This window comes from Cyanistes caeruleus, chromosome 5 (genome assembly GCF_971803275.1).
Source record: "Cyanistes caeruleus chromosome 5, bCyaCae1.hap1.1, whole genome shotgun sequence".
Lineage (NCBI taxonomy): Eukaryota > Metazoa > Chordata > Aves > Passeriformes > Paridae > Cyanistes > Cyanistes caeruleus.
In genome coordinates this window covers 37,913,371-37,927,795 of record NC_141705.1, presented here as the reverse complement: position 1 = coordinate 37,927,795, position 14,425 = coordinate 37,913,371, and the positions used below count along the sequence as shown (strand labels likewise).

General features: G+C 36.3%; 1 protein-coding gene across 1 annotated transcript in view; it reads right to left on the bottom strand.

Moving 5' to 3' along the window:
* Positions 1–14,425, bottom strand: part of SPOCK3 (SPARC (osteonectin), cwcv and kazal like domains proteoglycan 3) — a 428,772-nt gene that overhangs the window by 373,356 nt on the left and 40,991 nt on the right. The gene's annotated exons all lie outside the window — the stretch shown is intronic.

The window sequence follows — 14,425 nt, the reverse complement described above, 5'->3', positions numbered from 1 at the left end:
CTACAAGAACTTGAAAATCAAATTCCAGCAATTGTATATCAGACAATTTTCCACTCAGATACCTTCCATTCTTCTCCTCAATACCCAGTATTTTCTGTTGCACAGTAGTTTTAATGTGTCACTAATAACTTTTATATACACATGTTTATAAAGTGCATGAGTTCAACTCCTCTAAGCTCTTTTAGCAGTGACCAGTTATGTACTTGTTTTTTTCATTTTATGACCAGCCAGATCGTCTTAATTAAGGGTTATTTTGCATATGCAAATATGCTTTTACAACAATGAATGAGAATACCATACCTGGGATCTGGGATCTACACACTTGGAACAAGCACTGGGCCTTTCCCCACACCACTACAGAGCAGGGCAATGACAAGTTGAGCATTTAGAGATCAGAAGCTGCATCAGTGGATAGAGTCTCCCGGCTGCCAGAGTCAGAACAAAGGCAGAAAAATAGCTTCTCAGATATATGGTTTCTTTTCATACAGCAACAGTTTTGCTAGTGGCAAAATAACTTCCTACAACTATGCCTAGATCATCTGCAGACAACCACTTTATTTCAGCAATTCATGCAGAGGGAATGGGCAATTTTTAGGAAGAGGAAAATTGTAACCAATTGCTATGATGCTTTAGGGACTATTCCTCAGAAATAACAGGTCACAGAATGTAGCTAGAGACAGCGATGAGTTTCAGATATCTCTATAGCAACTACATTTATTTTTTTTAAAAAAGAGAAGTAAAACCTTTCTGCATCATATAAATAGTAGTGTCTGTCTCATGCAGTTAGATTTTTGTGTTGACTGCTGCATGCATATCACTGCTGCTTCTTTAAAACTGGTGCTTGCATCTTCTGACTACAAAGAAAAATGGTGTCTGGCTGCAGAGGCAAATTAAGTTTTTGCACTAGTCTCCATATATTAGTAATGTTTCTGCTAGGTGCAAAGAAACAGTCATTTAAATATAACTTATAAAACATGACTGTTTTATAAATTGGAAAAGAGAATTCTTTTCTTAAAAAAATTATAGCAGAATAGAGTGAATAACAGATATCTGAGTAAATACAACAGCACTCAATTGAATCAAACTCCGATTCTCTTATTTCCCCAGCTGACTGAATAGTGGAGTATTTCTTTTCTCACCTAAAATATAATATGTTAGAACCAAACCCTCACTTTAGTAGTGCTGGTTTTTTCCTAGTTCCCACAGACCTAAATTTGTAAACTCTTTCACGGAGGAAACTTACAGGAAATTGCATTTATGCTAAAACAAATAATATGAATTATAAGCAGCTTTCCTAGCTCCATACTGATGGAGATAGGATGTTTCCAGAGCTCAATCTCACCTAAAGATCACCTTGTCAAGCAGTGACTTTAGAACCTGCAAGTATGGAAGCTGTAAAGTGTAAGCTAAGCTGGCAGCTGAATTGCCAGGGAAGAGCCACATCACTGTGAAGTAGGAACCAGCACGCGGAGCAACACTCAAGGCAGATCAATATATTGTACCGATCTGCAGGTCAAAAACAGTTTTCCCTTCCTGGCAACTACTAGTAGAAATCTTTGATCAGAAACAGAAAAAAGAACAACAACTGCAGTTAAAGTCATGAGGGGGAAACAAAAGAGATTTCAATCACAGGAGATTTATGACCAGCTGTTCAAACTAGGCTGTATTTCTGAGCACAGGTGATCCACAGAAGAAAAGGGCCCGCTTTACAAAAACACAACGTGCTTTTAAAGAAGGCTGGATTGTACAGTTATGCCTACTGCACACTGCTGAGGAGATTCAGATCTTCCACACAGGCTTGCTAGCTAAACTCTGTAGCTGAACTGTCTGAAACTAGAGATTACTGCCATGGGCAGCAAATAACTTGATGGGTCTGATTCAGTTTTCTGATTCTGGAGTACAAAAGTGTTTTCAAAACTATCCTTGATGAGGGAATTCACACTCATACACACACACCAACTCCTCTTTGGATTTTTTTTTTTTTGTGGTTTGGCTTTTGTTGTTTTGGTTTTTTTTTCATTCACATATTCATTTTTAAAATATATATCCACCTGTAAGCTTTGGGTTCATCTACTTTTATCATCCCTGAGTACTGTACCATTTCATTGCAAAAGGGAAGAATTTGATTCAGGACAGATGACCTATTTAAAGAAGTATTCATTAGTAACAACATTCCTTTTAGAAATTACTAAAAAAATATTAACAACATTTTCAGCATATATATCTTTGTTCTAAAGAAACAAACAAACAAACAAAATTGGTTAGAATTTTGCAATAGAGAAACATACAATAACTTAAGAACAGATTTCAAATGGATGTACCCAGAGTATTAAAAAAGTTCAGGTCCATCTTGAAAAGCATCTGGATTGGCTGAGAGCTCATCACAGCCTCATAATTCATTACGTCTCTGAAAATTTTGAAGTCTATTCTAATATTAGATAGCTAAAATAGGTCCATAAGCCTCTAACTCAAAAGGAATTTTTGCTTCTAGTAGCCATTCTGCCCTGGAAAAAAGCACAAATAGATCTGCCATCGTTGCTTTGTATGGCTCTACAAGGTTTTACAAATATAGATGCATCTGAATAAACTACTTTGTAATTAAGCTAGATGACTTTTCAGTCTATTTTTTGAACTACTTGTAGATCACGTTTTGAAGCAAGCAAAGTAAAAAGGTAACTATTGAACAAGTAAATTCAATCTGTCAGATTTTGAAGAAATCAGTGAACCACTTAAGTTCTGGAGAAACTGTATTTTTTTAATTTAAAAAATTTTTAAATAATTTGTCACCTTTTAATATGATTCTACACAGCAGCGTATTTTTAATATATTCTCAGAGCTGTATGAAATACAGAAGTAATGGAGACAGCATTTTCAAAAACCAAACAATCTGCATTCAGACAAGTATTTTTTAATTTTCCAATAAAATTAAGCCTCAGGAAATTTGGTTTGAAGGATGACCATTCTTATTTCTTTTCATCTCTGATGCTTTTAGGAGGCTGAGCCTCCCATAAGAAGTTTCTTTCCTTTGGATTTTTTTGGGGTTTTTTGGGTTTTTTCCCCTAGGTTTTTTGGTTGATTTCAGGTTCATTTGTTTGTTTTTATACACTTCCATACATAGGATGTTGCTTCACAGCACAAGACATTTCTGTTTAGCAAGACAGATTGTTTGTGATGGGTAATCAATACTACTGTCTTAAACCATTCCAAATGCTGTTTTCAGGCCTCAGATTGATGTTTCCACAGTTACTTTAATTCAGTAATTATCAGTGGAATTCCTTTTTACCATTATTTCTTATGCGGCCCTGAAAGTGGTAAAGACTATAAAGCTGTAAAAGGAAAAAACTATTTGCACTAAAAATTATTTTAAAAAATTAAATACTGGAAGCTATAAACCAATGAACATTGACATTAACCAGGAGATCCAGAACCAAGAGACCTGGATTTTTCCTAGGGGCATAATAATAGAGTAACAGAAAATAACCAATTAGGCTGCTAAAGGCACTCCAGTTTTTCTTCTGTTTATCCTAAAAGTGTATATGTTTATAGAAGGAAGTTACTTCCAGCACTTACTCCCTTTCACACTGGTATTCGTATTCCAGGCATTCCCTTCAGATTACTTTCCTCAAGTACTCCAGGCATAAAAATATTGTAGAGCAACAGAAGTCCTCTTCACAAGAAAAATCATAATCAGGAAACCAAATTTATCTTTTAATCATATAATAATTTGTACACCCATCTAGTTATTTTTAGCAAAAGTCACTAGGAATCTGTCACTGCCAGTCTAGATATTATTAAAAACAAAGAAAAAAAACCCCTGTATTTGCTAAAATAAATATAATCACAATTCCTTTAAGAAAACTTTTTACAGAATGTAAAAAGCAATTACCTGTATGTTTAATTACTGTCTTAATCAGATTCATTTGCCTAATGTGTCTATTTTGCTTAGCTTTGTATATCTTCCAGTCCAAGATCAGGAGTCTATTAAGTAGAGCAAAGGAAAAAACATTATTATTTTTGTAGTTTAGTCTATCACTGGCTATTAAGCCCATGATAGCTATCAGAAAGGTCCTATGCGATAAGATAATCAGTTTGTTTTTCCAAGGAATTCAAGTAACACAAAGATAACAAAACCAAATTCATTATGCAAATATAATCACTGCCTTTGCCTCACCTTGGTAATCATTCTATCTCTAAAAATGAAGGGAGAATAGAGAAAAAAATATTTTACTCCTTTAAATGTTGGTAGTTTCTCAAAAATCACAACACTGACCCCACTTCAGCCATTTAATTTGTCAAACATTGGTTGTCTGGGCCACATCCAAAGCTGGTGCCGTCTTGGAGCTCCTGGGAACCACATTCTTGCATGGTGCCACTAGCCAGAAGAGAGCTTCTAGTTCCAGCTTCTCTAGGGCACTCTTACATTTACACATTTCTGCCCACTGCTAAGTTTTCAGAGCTCTTTTCCATTTCTCCACCATCTGTAGTGGTTTAGCCAGCAACCAAATGTAACAGGTAAAAAACTTGTGGGTGGGCTGAGATTAAGACAGTTAATAGGGAAAGTAAAAGCTGCACACACAATCAAAGCAAAAGAAAGAATGAATTCACTGCTTCCCATGGCAGGCAGGTGTGGAGCCATCTCCAGGAGAGCATGTGTGATGGTGATTTAGAAAGACAAGCACCATCACTCCAAATATTCCACCCTTCCTCCTTCCCCGCTCTTTATACACTGAGCATGATGTCATATGGTGTGGGAATGACCCTTTGGTCAGTTGGGGTCACCTGTCCTGGCTGTGTCTCCTCCCAGCCTCCCATGCACACCCACCTTCCTCACCAGCATGGCTGTACAAAAAGCAGAAATGGCCTTGGCTCTGTGCAAGCCCTGCTCAGCAAGAACAAGAACATCTCTATGCTACCACCACTGTGTTCAGCACAAATCCAAAACACAGCCCCATACCAGCCACTGGGAAGAAAATTAACTCTACCCCAGCCAAAACCAGCACTCCATCTCAAAAATTTAATCACATGCCATATCCTTTCCTCTGTTCATTTGAGCTCCACAGGTTCATGTTAGTGACTGAAGCCTCCATTGATTTACCAATTATTAAACAGAAGAGCACTGAACTACTCCCTCATTTAACCTGGAGGAAAGAACAGCTGCTCCAAGGAGTTCAGACCCAAACCATAACTGTAGTTAGCATGGAAGTGATTCAGCCTTGTGAGTTTAGTAATCAACTTGGTTGAAGCAATAAGCATGAGGGTAAAGAGTAGCGTTAATTTACTTGCATACCTGTTCAGCCCTCCACTATTTTTACTTTTCTCCTATACATTCACACATTTGAAGTAATCTGAAAACACAATGTATTGCAGACTGTTTTCAAAACTGAAATGTGACTGCATATGCACAACAGGTATGCACACTGGCAAGAGTCAAAAATGGAAGGATCACACTCATCTTTCTCACGGAAATGAAAATATATGATGTGATTTATCACCTAAGCTAGTTCAGTTTAAAGTATTCATAAAAACTCTCCTCAGACAGTTAAAAATCTGGAAATGTTTATAAGAATATTAAGCTCAGAACTCCAAATAGTAAAAATATGAAGAGCCAATATATTACTTTATTATTCTACTATCTGTTACATGGCATGTAATTGCAACTTGGATGCCCATGCAAGATGTGGCCATAGTTTGTACTCCTTATTCCCCGTAGTTTTATTAGACCTCCTTTCCTTAGAATTTCAGTGTTAATGAAAGTAATACTTGACTTCCTCAGGGAAGATCTTAATAATGCTTCTACAGAGTTGGATTTTTGTACAAACTGTTCAGTTAATCTTTCCTATCACTTCGGCAATAGCAAGCAGTAATGGAAACATATAGAATCACAAATCCTACTGCCTGGAAATTCTTTTCAAATACTGAACTCTTTTAATCACTTCTTTTAATAATGACCATATGCAACATAGATGCACAAAGGTAAATATAAGAGAAAAATAATTTGTGAACACATTTTTGAGTAAATATTGATCAAAATGTGGTATTTGTTTATGAAAATTTTCTCTTGCAAGAATATTTTATTTCAAATAGTTATTGAAAGTACCACAACAAAAAATTGTATAGCATGGAGGAAAATACCAATAAAAAGAAAATTGATATTCAGAATAACAGTAATTATTTTCTAGCACATATATGTTGCACATAAAATCTTGTACTGCAATCTTTCTATTTATTTAGGTCAACTTATATTCTAAGATGATTATAATGTTTTATATAGTGCCAGTATTAAAATTTCTTGTACTATATACAATGTGTTCTAGGATAAGTTACACATTCATTTATTTTATGTAGCTATATGTAAGAAAATCGTAGACAGTGCAAATATGAGGTAATTTTCTGATTTTTAAGAACACTTGATTAGGTAATCTTTCTCAAGTTTCATCTGTCAGTTTGGAAGGAAAATAATATTTTATACCCCTTTGTGGTTGCTTTTTCTTAATGCCAAGATCCTTCCAAGGAATAAACTTCTAGAGAAGAGTGACTACTCTTTTTTTTAATCCTGTTCTTTTTCTGTTGAGTTATTTCATTAATATTTCATCTGAAGTTACTTTTTTGTATAGCAAAAACCTACTCCTGAAGATACCTTACAAGATTTCTCCTGCCAGAAATTTAAGACAGATGATTTATTCTGTATCCTGTTTTTTAAGAATACCTGATTTCAGCATTTTTTTTAAACTGGGCGTTGTTTGCCTTCTGTTCACAAATTCAATTACCCTCCCTTGATATGGAATAGTCTTTTACATTATTTTATTTTGCAGTTTCAAGTTTTCTTCCTGATGGTTTTTGCTTGGCTTGTTTATTTAAATCTTCCTGCCATCTTTTTATGATGTGTCAGCAGGTCTTATTACAGGGGAAAAAAGAATCAAGAAGTAAAAGTAGCCTCAGTTCCCACTTGGAATCAAGTTAAGCTGCAGATTTCTTCTTTTCCTGCCAAGTTCCCAAACATAAGGGGCTCATTCCTCACTAGAACAGATGAAACGTCATCATTCTTGTATGGCATCAACTGCAAAGAGAGCTAAGAAAAGGCAGCTAAACAGTACATGAGTAAATACTGGGTGACAGACAGATGCTGACACACTCAGCTAGGTTTTCATTTTCATATCCCAGAATAAGAGTGTGAACATGACTATGTACAGATAGGTCCCAGAAGTCATTAATTCAGCCAATATTGACATTTGAAGATTTCACTCAAGACACTGATAATCTCATATGACACAAATAACAATTATCCTAAGATAATATGAAATGACCACTGTGAACAAGCACATTTTTGATAAGGGTGTCTTTCATGTTGTCTAAAAATAACACTGATTTTGCATTAACAGTAGGCCTAAGCATTTCAGCCCCCAGGCAATTCACTGTTTGCAGTTATAGTTAGACCTGCTCTTAAAAACATAAAGTGTACTCTTGCTCCTCACCACCTCAGAGGTCAAGCTATCTCTCAGACACTCTGCCAGGAATAAATAGATCATCTTTCAACAAATTCTTTTCTATAATTGTCACTTACGCTGCACACATACTGAATTTCTGTCTTCTTTCTCATTTCCCTGGCTGGCCTCTTTCTATTCTCAGGTCCCATCTTATTTGGTTACAAGGACTTAGAAGTGAAGGTTAGACAAGATGTCCTGCTGAAGAGTTGAGTTGACCTAGAAGTACTGACTCAGCAAGTTTTCCTGTCAACAATGATTTTTCAGTGATGTCAGTCTTCTTCTGGAGAAAGTGTTCTACTATGAACAAAACCTGTAACATCATATATTTATGTGAATTCTTCTGAGACACCACTTGCTGCCCATTCATTGACATGCTGGTAGAAATATGGAACTAGAGTTCTTAAAACTGTTTGAAAAACAGAAAGGGAGGCACTGTAATTTTGAATCTTGCTAGGATACACAGATGTCACTATCAACTAAGCATGTGTCTCCCTCTACTACTGCTTTGAAAGTTTAATAAAAGGTGAAATTTTACTTTCCAAAGTCTGCTGCAAGATAAAAAAAAACCCGAAGAAATTGATCATGAAACAAACAATGTGATGATAAAAGACCATCACAATGGACATGGAAGCAATTTAGCAGAGCTGCTCCTGCTCCTGGGTGGATAAATGGAAAGTTGCAGCTGATGTATTTGTGTAGTTAAACCCAGCATTTAGATCACAGCCAAAATTCTAAGAGGAAGAAATGTACAAGACCATGAAAAACAGATCTTATGTTGAGGTGCACTGAGGCAAAACCTTTATAAGAGTCTTCACTCAACCAGTTTCTTCAAAACTGTAGATCTCAGGTGCTTCACCAACACCAGAATGAATCCATAAGAGTTATGTCCCAGAAGTGTCAGGGAGCTTATCAGCTTTGTGAATTTTAACTCTTTTTTTGCATTGCAGCACTATTCTACTTCTTCTTCTTCTTCTTCTTCTTCTTCTTCTTCTTATTATTATTATTATTATTATTATTATTATTATTATTATTACTATTATTTTCTGCATACATGTAATAATTGCATTTGGACCAGTAATGGTTCTAGGATTAGACTGTTAAGATTTCAATTATGTTAGCAATAAATTCCTGGGTTTATGTGAGGTGTGTCTCATTTCTGCCCACAGACAAAGTTTGGAGTACAACAGTGGTTGGCATTTCTACCTACATAGTAGTTTGTGCCATATAAAATTATAGCCCCAAACACCCTCCTCATCTATAGGTATTTTATCTAAGAAACTTTTCCAAAAACAAACTCACATTATACAAATATGTTTCTTTTCACACCTTCAATTAGAATAATGAAATCATAGAATCAGTAAGGCTAGAAAACATTTTTAGGATCATCAACTATATGTACACCAGAGACCTAACACTTATAGGTCTTCATGGTCCTGGCCAGTTTTTTTCCTGGGGTCAGCTCCCACATTACAGGCCCCAGAGTCCACTTCATCTCAGTCCTGGGTAGCAGTTATAGAAGAGTACCAGCTCCCAGCTATACCATGCGACTCATAGATCCCAACCCTGACCTGTGGACAGACCTCCTGTCTGCCTTATCACCACAAACCCAGCAGGAAGTCTCAGTTGTTGCTCAGGCTCGTCTCTGAGCTCTGGTCTGACCTGCTTGCTTGATCTAGGTCCTTGGCTGGCCATGATATCAGCTCCCCACTCAGCTTCCCATCCCCTAGGGAGCAGACAGACCCACTGCTCCCTGACAGAGTGCATCAGTAATTAATCTCTTGCTAAAGACAGATATTGATTTTTTCAATAATTCTTTTGAAATTCTGTGACATACATATTAAGCCTTTTCACTGCACTAGGTCAAGGTGCCGACACCAGTCACATCAATCAGCCAGGTCAAAATGCAAATTTTCAGCCTAGAAAAATGTTGCTACTGGAGTTGGTTGGTTTAAGGAACAGTCTTATTTAATATTTTCACTCATGGCCTTGGCTGGAGGAATAGATAGATGTATTAAAGAGTTTGATTAGTGGCACAGAGTTGACAAGGATACAAAGGAAAGCAGGAATATGCTGGGGAAAAGTAAAAAAAAAAAAGACAACCTGAAAAACTGGAGTCGTACAAGCTGAAAGAGATCTAACACAACCAAACACAAGAATAGGAAGATAGCAGCTTCTCATATGACCTTCTACTATGAGCATAGATAATAACATCAGCTGAACATGAAAAAGGAGAGACCTTAATGGACTAGTCCAATGTCTGGTGGCTGCACAGCAATGTTATAAAATGTCTCTCCAAAAGAAAAATATGAAAAAAAGTAGCCTGACTCCTGTGACCAGAGTGCATTAGATGAATACCTGCAATCCATTCTCCATCTGAATTAAAACATGAGATTATTCTCATTACAGCACTGATGATCTTACAGTATATCCACTTCGAGATAGGTTTTTTTGCCACCAGAAAAACATTTAGCTCACGCCCCCCACTGATGGCATGACAGCACTAATCAAAACCACTGGCAAAGCACATTCTTTATTAACAGTCATTTCTGTGGCTTCTTTGAGAAGTGGTAAGTTAGTCACTTTTCTATTCTGTCCTATGCTTACTAAACACAAGCTTAAGAAAGGAAGTTTCAAGGCCAACCTGAATTAGTGTTTTCTGGTCTGGCCATTTTTCCCCCCTCCCTTCATTTAGACCATCAATAGAACATTAGTTGTGAATGGCTGACTTGTTCCATTTCCAGCAGATACGCTCCAGACTTACTGCAAGCCTTTTCATTTTGAAGATGTTTTTGACACAACATTGCTATGTTACCATCTGCCTGAGTGACAAATCCCAGAAAATAGCTTCACTGGGACACTCTCTGTCCTTTAACATGCAATCTATGCTAAACCTCTAGAGGCAGTTTTAAATATCTTCAGCCCAAAACACTACAGCTTGCACTGTATGGAATACATTGAAAACTTATACTAGAATATACAGAAAGAGAAGGCCAATACAGAGAAAGGAAAGTGAAAAACAGATACAGCATTTAGTATTTATTAACTAGGACAAAAAAACCCCAGACAGCCTACAATCCAAGCCACACTGTTTTCCCTATCTTGCAATGGTTGTCATAAAAAGCTGCAAGGAAGCAACAGGAATGAAAGAAGTGAGTCTTCTCCCTTGGAGGTGGGCTAGAAGTCTGAATGTTTTCTGTACTTCATAGTAAATGCTGAAAGAGCAAAGGTCCTTTACTGCCATCACCTGGCATAAATGAAACTAGAAAAATAAACTTTTCAAGCAATATAATCAAAACTCATTATTATGTGCTGTTATGCAGTAGAATGACAATGTAGCCTGAGATTCTCATGAGAGTAGTCAGAGAAGCAGTGAAACTAGAAAACAATATCTCTCAAGAGAAATATATAAACCTTCATTCAACATCTGCACAATAAAATCAAGCATGATCTCTGCAAACACAGATACCATTCCACACCCCAGCAGGGCCAGGGCTTCCAGTCCTGGTGTGCTCACAGAAGGACCTGTAGAATTAAACCTGAAGTTACCAAGCTGATAAGAAAATAAAGTACGACTCCAGAATATTTTTGGATAAAGAATGTCAGAACGGAAAGCAGAATGGACAGATGTATCAGACACAAAGGCAGTGGTACTGTAAAATCTCCATTGGTTGATAATGGTAAAATTTAATGATCAGTTTTCTTTGTCTTCCACACTGACACTAAAATACGTGCAGGTGGTATTTGGAAAGATGGCACTAAATAGTATTCTAATCTACAAATATATGCAATTTGTCAGTTCTTCAGTAAATCCCATATAGAAATATATCTTACAGCTTGGAGTGACACACATTGCTACAGCTGAAACCAACTGTAAGGAATGCAAGAGACCACAATCACCAAATGTCCCTCATCCTCCACTGCATAATCATTCAGGATTACGCTGAGCTGCTAAATACTGAAGATGCACTAAAAAACTAGTAAGAGCTTCCCTACTTCAACACACCTCTCAAAGCATTTTTGGGTCAAAAATAAAGATTAATCCACCAACTTTGTATCACCTCTCAGAGATTTCTGTATCCACTTTTTTAACTCAGTGCAGTGATTTAGTTCTAAATAATACCTAGATGGTATGTGGACCAGCTCTCTGTTGTTTGCTGTTCATATATATAATTAAGGAGTTTTAAGACTCTCAAAATAACATGGAGAGAAACATCCATAATTCTTTCAATTAAGTTTGTGCTGTCAGGAGAGAACTATTTCCACAGCTTTTCTATAATAGCTTTTCACTGTAGTCTTTTCTTATTCAATAAGGTAAATAAAAATGACACTAAAAATGTTGATAATGCATTTCAAAATCTGAAAAATGAAAATTCAGAAAAGCTGCAAATTTGAAGAGTAAAAAACTCAAAATACTGATGTAATACAATAATTTAAATATTAGCAAGAGAGGAAAGATGCATAATAACTGTCACTTTTATGTTTCTTGAACACCTAGCAAAAGCAGTCAGCTGAGGCTTTGATTTGAACAGGCAGTAAACAGGTTAGGGACCTGTATTCACTCAAGTTTTCTGGATGCAATACTAGTTAAAAACCTAAGCATAAAATTCCTTGGTATAGATACCTATGGCTCTTTAATATGAGATAACTATTCTTAATATGTTTTTTCTCTTTTCAAATATAGTCAAAAACAGAAGAGGACAACAAAAAATAAAAATTAAAGCAAAATGTACAGACTCAATTCAAGTTTTAATCAAATCCTTGTGCCCACATTTTGAAATTATTTCTTAGCTGTAATACCCATCTCAGATCAAAAATAACATACCTCACAGACAGAAAATCCAGCATAACAAAGGTATTGTGTGAGGGAAATGACAATATGAAGTATAAGAATAGAAAAGGAGCTCTGTGGAGCTGGAGAGCAAATGGTTCATGCTCTACACGAAGAGGCCAGCTCATGGCAGCACCCCTGAAATGGCACTTCTGTGAGCTGTGCTACAATGCAAAGTCACTGCTTGCACACAAAAATATTTCCAAATGTACTTTTGAACATTTACTTGGGAAAAAGCCATTTAACATCTTTTCCCACAACCAACTATCAAATACAGGAACTTGTCCCAAAAGAGAATCTGCAGTGAAGACAAATTTTGAAAATAAACTAAGATGCCAACATTAGTTATGAAAACCAGCAGAAGCAGAAGCATCAGCATAACCACTAACTTCAGTTTTGCATGCGTCTCCTCAGCTTATAAAAGCAGCAAAGCACCTCAGGGAAGGATTTCAAAATGTGCTAAAAACTGCAGAAGCCCATATCCCACTGGAAGTCAGAGATTTAAGGAAGATTATTAAGATATTTAGATAGTGTTTTGTTGGTGGACCAAGAGGGTAAAATTTCCGATCTTGGCTTTGTCACATATACGTAGAAGCGAAGAATCACAGAACAGCGCAGGTTGGAAGATACTTTTGGAAATCATCTCACCCAAGTCCCTGATCAAAGCAGAGCCACTTCTGAAGTTAGAGCAGGTTGCTCAGGTTCTTATCCAGACAAAATTTGGAAAGCTCCAAAGGTGAGTATTCTGCATGCTTTGCAGATAACTTCTTTCACCTCTGGCAGGTCATACAATCTGACTATTGTCTGTAAACTGGAGTAAGAACACAACCTTACTTCAAGCAGTTTTACAAGAAAAAATTTAGTGCCTATGACACATTCATTGATTAGATCTACATACACACATAATCAATGTGCCTAATTCTCATGCATTTAAATGTATCTCTACTAATATTTCAGAACTTAGAAACATAATTTGAAAATGTCATGGATATCAAATACTTCTGCAAGACAATTCTGATTTAGAGATCCATTTTGTAACACTTTTGCATAGAACAATATTTGACATTATAGGAGAAACTGGAATCACCTGCTTTATGAAGCTCTACAATACTTTATTATTTTTTTGAAAAAGGTAATAAAAACTTCTTGAGAGGAACTGTCCATTACCTTGTTTTTACACAGCACACTGAAGAACAAGATTTTTCACTTTCCTGTCTTATTCCCATTTTAGTTCAGGCCTTTTAGAGCTGCTATAAAGCAAAATTGTAATAGTATCTTTTAATAAACCCATTCAGACTTTATAGGCAATTGTTTCTGCCACAGAGTGACCCTCCCTCAATTCAGGCACAGTTGCAGACTGCCAACAGCTTCAGTCTAAAACATTTCCTGATACATTTTCTGTAGATGAAGTTAATAGCCCTGAGTCCTTGCCTCAGGCCATCAACCCTCTTGATCAGTCATTAATCCCCTGAAATTGCCCAAAGCCTCGATTGTTATTGCTTAAACAGTCTAAATTAGGTTTTGAACAAACAGAGCAAATGAAGGTCAATGTCAGGAAACAGAATTCAGTAAAAATTAAAGAAAATTTTGGGAAGCATATAATAGGTCTGGATCAGTTCAAGGGCTACAAGGACTTGATCACAAGATTCTCTGGTTACTGAGGAGAAGACCAAAAGAACAGGGAGTTTGACTTCAATGGTATTTAGGTCAGATATTAATGGTAAAAGTTCTCAATTCTTGCACAGGGTCAGGCCATAAAAGATGCCTGCAAAGTCAAAACACTGAAAACAAAATATAGTTGCACAATATTTTTAGTTACCTGGATGTAGATGATGCATTTCAAATACACTTTGTCACAGAATTCTCTCTAGACTTTCCAAAGAGAAAAAGAATTTGGAAGCTACCTTTATGATATATTTTGCTTGCCTCTCCCTTCCCACCACACAGAGACAAAGGAAAGCATATAGCTCTTCAATGTTACAAACTATATATGTGAATCTTTGTAAAATTTGTTGTTTCCTTACCCTATTCATTCTCCAGCCCCATTAATTAGTCATTTCTATTGCCACTAAGCAGTTATAATCAACATTCCTAACCAAGAAACAAGAGCATT